At 41.0% G+C, this 6,729-nt stretch overlaps 1 long non-coding RNA gene across 1 annotated transcript; it reads right to left on the bottom strand.

Annotated features, from left to right (window-relative positions):
- Positions 1-1,320: 1,320 nt before the first annotated feature.
- Positions 1,321-6,344, bottom strand: LOC310756387. The gene is made up of 2 exons (XR_014544845.1): positions 5,744-6,344; positions 1,321-5,700 (listed from the first exon to the last, which is right to left on the bottom strand). It is a non-coding gene; the product is annotated as an uncharacterized lncRNA (long non-coding RNA).
- Positions 6,345-6,729: the final 385 nt, after the last annotated feature.

Below are 6,729 nucleotides of genomic sequence, written 5' to 3'. Positions count from 1 at the left end.
GTGTTCAGTGAAAATGAAAGAGAATCCTGATACTAAACATACTTGCAGCCCTGTCCTATGCAACTTACTAATAATATTAAAAAAGACTTGATTTGAATGAGAATTGTTTCCTAGCAACTGTGCACAGAATTTCAGTCTAGTAGAGCAATCCAAACCCCTTTTGCTCTGAGCTGGGTGGTAGTGCAGTGGGCAGGTCCTCCATCTAGCCTTGCTGGCCTCCACCAGCCTCCTAAGAACATAAGAAGAGCCTATTGGATCAGAACAGTGGTCCATCTAGTCCGGCATCCTGTTCTCACAGTGGCCAATTGGATGCCTGTGGAGAACCCCCATGCAGGATACAAGCGCATGAGCTTTCTCTCCTTGTGTGATTTCCAGCAACTGGTATTGCTGCCTCCTACCACGGAGGCAGAGCATAGCCCTCATGGCTAGCTTCCTGCCAGCCTACAACTGTGGGGTGATGCCAGCATCACTACTCTGTCATGGTGTTCCCGCTTATGCCCACCCAAAGTGTCACCAGTTAGATTCCCAGGTGCAGGGCTGAGTGGCACCGTGACCTGCCTGCCCCTCCACCTGGGTCACTGTTAATACCAGAGCTGCTGAAGTGGTGGTGGCCCCAGAACTCCATAAAACCTCACCTGACTCAGAATCCTTTAGTGCCAGCATACACAACAATTGAGCTGAATGATGAAACGTGAGCCGAGTTTGGTGCATGGTGAATTGGTTGCATGACTGCTTTGCTGCCTCTCCAAGTCACTGTTTTTCAACGCAGGCTGGGATAAGAACATAAGAAGAGATCTGCTAGATCAGATCTGTCTTTTGTGCCTATAGCAGCCAACCACGTGCCTATGGGAAGCCCACATGAAGGCAATAACCTCCTGCTCATGATCCTCAGCTGGTATTCAAAGGCATCCTGTCTGATCTTGGAAGTAATATAAACAGAATGGCTAACCATCAATAGCTTTATGACTGTGCCGCCACTGTTCAAAGTTCTGGTGTTTCTCTGCCAGTTTCTCTAGTTTTGGTTGCATACATATCAACATGCATTTGACCTCCTCTCAGAACAGCTAAATGATGAGTCCTCTCACACGGTGGCGGAGCTTCACGCTCCAAAACTGGGGGGAGAGCAGGCGGGGGTGGGGCGCCCAGCGCGGGCAGGGGACCAGCTGCGATGGCACCCAGGGGATCATGCTGCCGGGGGGCGGTGTGCTCCCCCCCCACTCCTCTTCCTCCACCAGTGCTCTCACAAAGTTCATGAAATTATTATTATTATTTAATTCTGAGACATTGGTAGCGGCAGTTTTTCAGCCACTTTCTTTTACAATACTGATAACGGTATGCTTCACTAGATTACCATACAAGGAGGAGAACAATAGAGTGTAGCCTTTAATTGGTTCTTCCACAGTGAGTGACTCTAAAAGAAAAAACAAAAAGACGATTTCTTCCTTTGCCACAAGAACATTTATGGCAGAATGGTAAGAGATCTACGACATATAAACCACTGTGTCATCTAAATAGGAAATTTATTTAATGGACTATGTACCATTCCATGAAAGACTCCAGTTCACTCCAATCAGAGCTATGCTGTGGTTTGTTTTTGTTCGAGGATTTCTTTTCTTTTCTTTTTTTGTATTTCAGGATCTTGTCAGTAACAGGAAAATACAGCAAGCCAAAAGCTACATATCCGTTTTCTTTTTACACAGTACAGTTTCTTTAAAAAAAAAACAATTACTGAGTTATATTTGTAAGTCAGAGTCACAGTAGGGTTTTTTTCATGTATATTTGCTATTCACACACTGCAGAATATTGCCAAGTAACCTCACTGGTGGGAACTGACAACATGGAGTTACATGCATTCATGTGAGACCATATTCAATGATGTATATATTGAATTAAGCACATTCATTTTTAAACACCGTCCAGTAAAACTGATCCCTTGTCAATCTTTATTTTTTCTTTTTTCTTCCCCCCTCCCATTGTTGTTCTGAGTTAAATTGGCTTTTCTTTAAAATCCACAAATACGCACAAAATAACCTGTAAACAGTTTTGACATTACACGTATGTACAAAGTGAACCACGTAAGAAAATAAGTCAAAGAGGTAATTCAGTGGGTGCCACTTGACAGAACATCAAAGTGCAACAGACTGACTCAGCCTGGCAAAGTCAAGAATCGACGTGCTCACATGAGGTCAGAAAGAAACGCAACTTCAGCAAGGCCCCGTATAGATCACATTATCACAGAAGTCACAAAAGAAACATCAAATCCTGTGTCCGCTGTGAAGAATATTGCATTGTATGCATTTTACTCATTTGTGTGCAGATATGTATATAGGAAATCTAAATAGCCAAAGATTCAACCAGTTTGTCATCCTACTTTTTACTTTATTTTTATTTGTCAGGGGAAAGAGTTTGTTACTCTTTCCACTAAGTGTGAAGGATTCTCAGAATTTATGCCAGGTGAGAGGCTTAGGATACTGCACTTCGGAGCAGCCACAGCAGCAAAAGCTACAACTTGATGTGTGAGAATTTTGTGTTTAAAATAATAATTATATGAGTATATATTCCCGCTCCTGATAATACAGATTAGCACTTTCCCTCGTATGATTTGTCCTGAACATTTGCACAGATCTGCACCATATTTACAGAGCAGTTGAAACGGCTATTCCATCAGTGGGAAAAAACTCCCAACCATACTGGGAAACAAATCACTTCATAATAAATTGCACTATAGAACCCACAGCATTATCCATCTGAACTCATCTCAATGACCTGACTTTGATGCCTATATAAGAGATTGGGAAATGTTCATTATCAGAAACTTAATTTATTTTAAGCATATTTCATAGCTTTATCCTGGTAATTTTCAGTGTTCACAGAGCTGGGACTATAAACAACACATCTACCATGTTTGTCTTCTCCTATGGTATACAAAGAACCCTGTGTGTAAATAAGAAATTTGTAAATCAATAGCCCAGTGCTAAGCATGAAACTCAAAAAATAATCGTACAGATTTTAGCCAGTGAAGCTTTATGTAATTATGACACAAGTATTTTTTGTGGATTCCAGATGGGGATATGTTGAATCCCTCTGACAAACTCCACTAGTTCCTCTAGTTCATTCAAAACTGTTTGCTTATATGTCTCTTTTTCGCTTTGGTAAAATATACATTTATTTTATTTTTTTGTATTTTTCCCTTCTCAAATAAAAACAACAGCTACTTTTGGCTTTCCTTAGATATGCAGGAAGTGCTAAATTTGCCATGCAATTTCATCTTAGGTGGCATTCAGTAGCAACTCAACAAATAAACATTATGAGATTTTCCTCCAGGTGCATGTGCACAGTTGAGGAAAGTGGAAAATTAGGTAAGTAAAAAAAAAGAGAAAAGGGTTTTGAAAAAGATGTTCATCTTTACTCTGGCCTTCATTGCCCAGAGCATCTTTTCTGTTTTTATGTTTCTTAGCATGGGAAACTATCACGTACACCACTGAGAAAAGGAATAAAATTGTAACTATAACCAGAATTTTCCCACTTCCATAGGAACATCCTGATTTATCCTATTTCCATAGGAACATTAAAATTAAATGTTCTGTAAAGCATTGGAATCAAGAGGAAAATATTGCACTTTCAGATAATGGCTCTGATTCAACAAGAGTGGGTGTAGTGGGCTTGTGGTAAACTGCATGTACAGTATGTTCAGTGGACACAAATCACCAGCCCAGCTGCAGAGCCACATCTGCATGACACACAACTGGGATAGAAGCTGATGTGCTGTTTGAGCAGGGCAGGGGATACAAGCAGGACTGGATCCAGGCCCTGGTGGGTTTGGCTGCTGGATGGGGTTGGGGCTGGGGATAGGTGTGCATATATCTTTATGATATCAACAGGCCATTCTCCACCCAGTTAGGAATCCAAAGCCAAAGCCTGCTCCTGCCTAAGGATAGTCCCTAGCAGCATCATGGCAAATACATACACGAAGAGGAAGAAGAAGAGGAGGAGGAGTTTGGACTTGATATCCCCCCTTTCACTCCCCTTAAGGAGTCTCAAAGCAGCTCACAATCTCCTTTCCCTTCCTCTCCCACAACAAACACTCTGTGAGGTGAGTGGGGCTGAGAGACTTCAAAGAAGTGTGACTGGCCCAAGGTCACCCAGCAGCTGCATGTGGAGGAGCGGGGAAGCAAACCCGGTTCACCAGATTACGAGTCCACTGCTCTTAACCACTACACCACACTGGCTCTCACCAGAGTTTTCATCCATCTAAGTTTTTAAAAACTTTCAGGTTCTCCTTAGCTCAGCCCAGTGGTGTTTTCTCCTAAATCAATTAGGGGCAGGGGTGCCAACTTGAATAAAATATTTGGGGGGTAGGCAGGTAAGCCATGCCCTGCATGACTAATCACATGACACAATGTGCACACACCATGTGAATGGCTATGTCCATCAACTCTGGGGCCTCCCAGGCCCCTCAAATATTTTATTGGTGGGCAATGACCCCTCGACCTCTAGGAGTTGACTCCTATGTGGGGGAGGGATTAAAAACAACTTTCAAAGTGATTCGTGTAATTTTTCTTAAGGCTATCCCTGGACGCTGAAAAGAATCCTACATCTAAGTGAAATGTGGCACTGGTTTGCTGTGTCCTTGTCAGAGTTGTATCATCTTACGTCAACAGAAAATTTCAAATTGAATGGTTCCCTTGGGTCAAAATAATTGTGTGTACACCATGATGTTCATGAGCGCAGTGTGATGACAGTTTAGCATTGCTTCCAGGGTATACTTGTGCTACTTTTTTGTATAGTCATCAGTGATCTAAAGAAATTGGTATTTGCTCCCCAATAATAAAATAATAATACGCAATAATAAAATACTCAAAAAATAAAACTCAAGGTAAAGATTACAAGTAGCCATATCAAAAGGATAACACTTTTTCACTTATGGATTGATAAAGTGAGCAGTACATTTGCAACATACATTTAAAGTTTTCTGTCATCTACTGAAAAAAGTGAAGACTCTTCTAAGTATCCCTTGCACTTTCGTTTTGCTAAGATGCTATCCTGGTCCACTGTACTAACAAGAGTTTGGATGCTTATTTGAGAAGAAAAAGTTAATATGTCAGGGAAGTAACTTAAATGCATTAGGTCAACTCAGTTTTAATGGGTTTGACTAGCATTCATGTTGGTGAAAACTTAAAATAGCATCAAATTGTTGGAAGAATGCTAATGGCTACATGTCTTTGATTTACTGTCTGAATTGGCAGCTTCACATTGCTTCAGCAAGGACAGGCTCATTTTTTAAGTTATCGAAGTCCTTTGCCTACAAGAACTGTGAAGCAGGATCTGAATATCCCAGCATTCAAGACTTTTAAGTCTGAGGTCCATACCTTCCAACATTTATCCAAGGAAAATAGGGATCTCCTATTCCATATTTTGTAAGATGCTGAGCCTATGCCTTGTACTGGCATATGTCTTCTAGATCTGTTTCGTGGAATAATGATGATGATGATAATATAATGATGATGTTATTATTTTATTTATACCCCACCCATTTGACTGGGTTGCCCAGCCACTCTGAGTGCCTTCCAACATATATTAAAACCTAATAAAACATTAAACATTTAAAAAAACTTTCCTATATAGGGCTGCTTTCAGATGTCTTCTAAAGGCTCTATGGTTACTTATCGCCTTGGCTCAGGGGTTGCATAACTCCATACCCTTTCAACATTTCTACAATTAAAATAGGGACATCCTACCATACCCTCCAACATTTCTCTAATGAAAATAGGGATGTCCTAAGGAAAAGTGGGACATTCCAGAAATTGGAATGACTTCTGTAAATCTGGAACTGTCCCTACAGAATATGGACACTTGAAGGGTCTGGAGTTCTGCACTTCACTGCAATCAGTGGACAACATTTCCGCTTCCTCTATGTTTAGGGTCTAAAAAAATTCTTAGCAGTAGTTTAAGGCCCAGTTCAGCAAGGACAGGCTGGATATACCTGCTGTGGAGATAGGTAGAACGCAAAAGGTTTTTTAAAAAGGGTTTTTGAGAGCTGGCTGACAAGTGCAACCATCTTGAAAAGAACTAGTGAGTCCTATTGCTGTCACATACAGTAACTAAATAGTTTGCTATGAGAGCAAGCCTATTAATATGAAGCTGCTGCATTTTCTGAATCTTTCCTCTTTCAGTTCTAATAAAAAATGCCAGAGTAGCATCAGATCTGGGCTGAAGTTAAATGGTAGAGCATCTGTTTTGCATGCAGAAGGTCTCAGTTTCAATTCCTGGCATCTCTAGATAGGACTGGAAGTGTCCCCTGCCAGTCAGTGTCGACAGTACTGAACTACATGGACCAAGGATCGGGCTGAGAACAAAGTCATTGACTGCATTTGCACATCAATGTAAGCCATGATTAATGGTTTACTGTGAATGCGTAAATCACTCCCATTTCACTCTGCCCTGGTGACAAGCAGGATCAAACCACAATCCTCGGCTTTGTATTACAGCTCAACCAGGAATACTCGAACTAGAATTTCTATTCCCTGTTATATATGTGAACTTTTCATAAAATGAATGTGATGAGGTATAAATTAGCACATCTACTATACAAACCATGGAATTGAGGGACCTGAGGGGACCTGTGCATGGCTGATGTTGGTTCTGCGACCTAAAGTATTAGAAATATGTTGGGTGTGTAACTACCTATGGTAGAATCCTTGGGAAATTGAGAAGAATGATTTAAAGTAA

The sequence above is a fragment of the Podarcis filfolensis genome (genome assembly GCF_964270895.1).
Source record: "Podarcis filfolensis genome assembly, chromosome: 2".
Classification (NCBI taxonomy): Eukaryota; Metazoa; Chordata; class Lepidosauria; order Squamata; family Lacertidae; genus Podarcis; species Podarcis filfolensis.
This window is presented reverse-complemented; position numbering and strand designations above follow the sequence as displayed.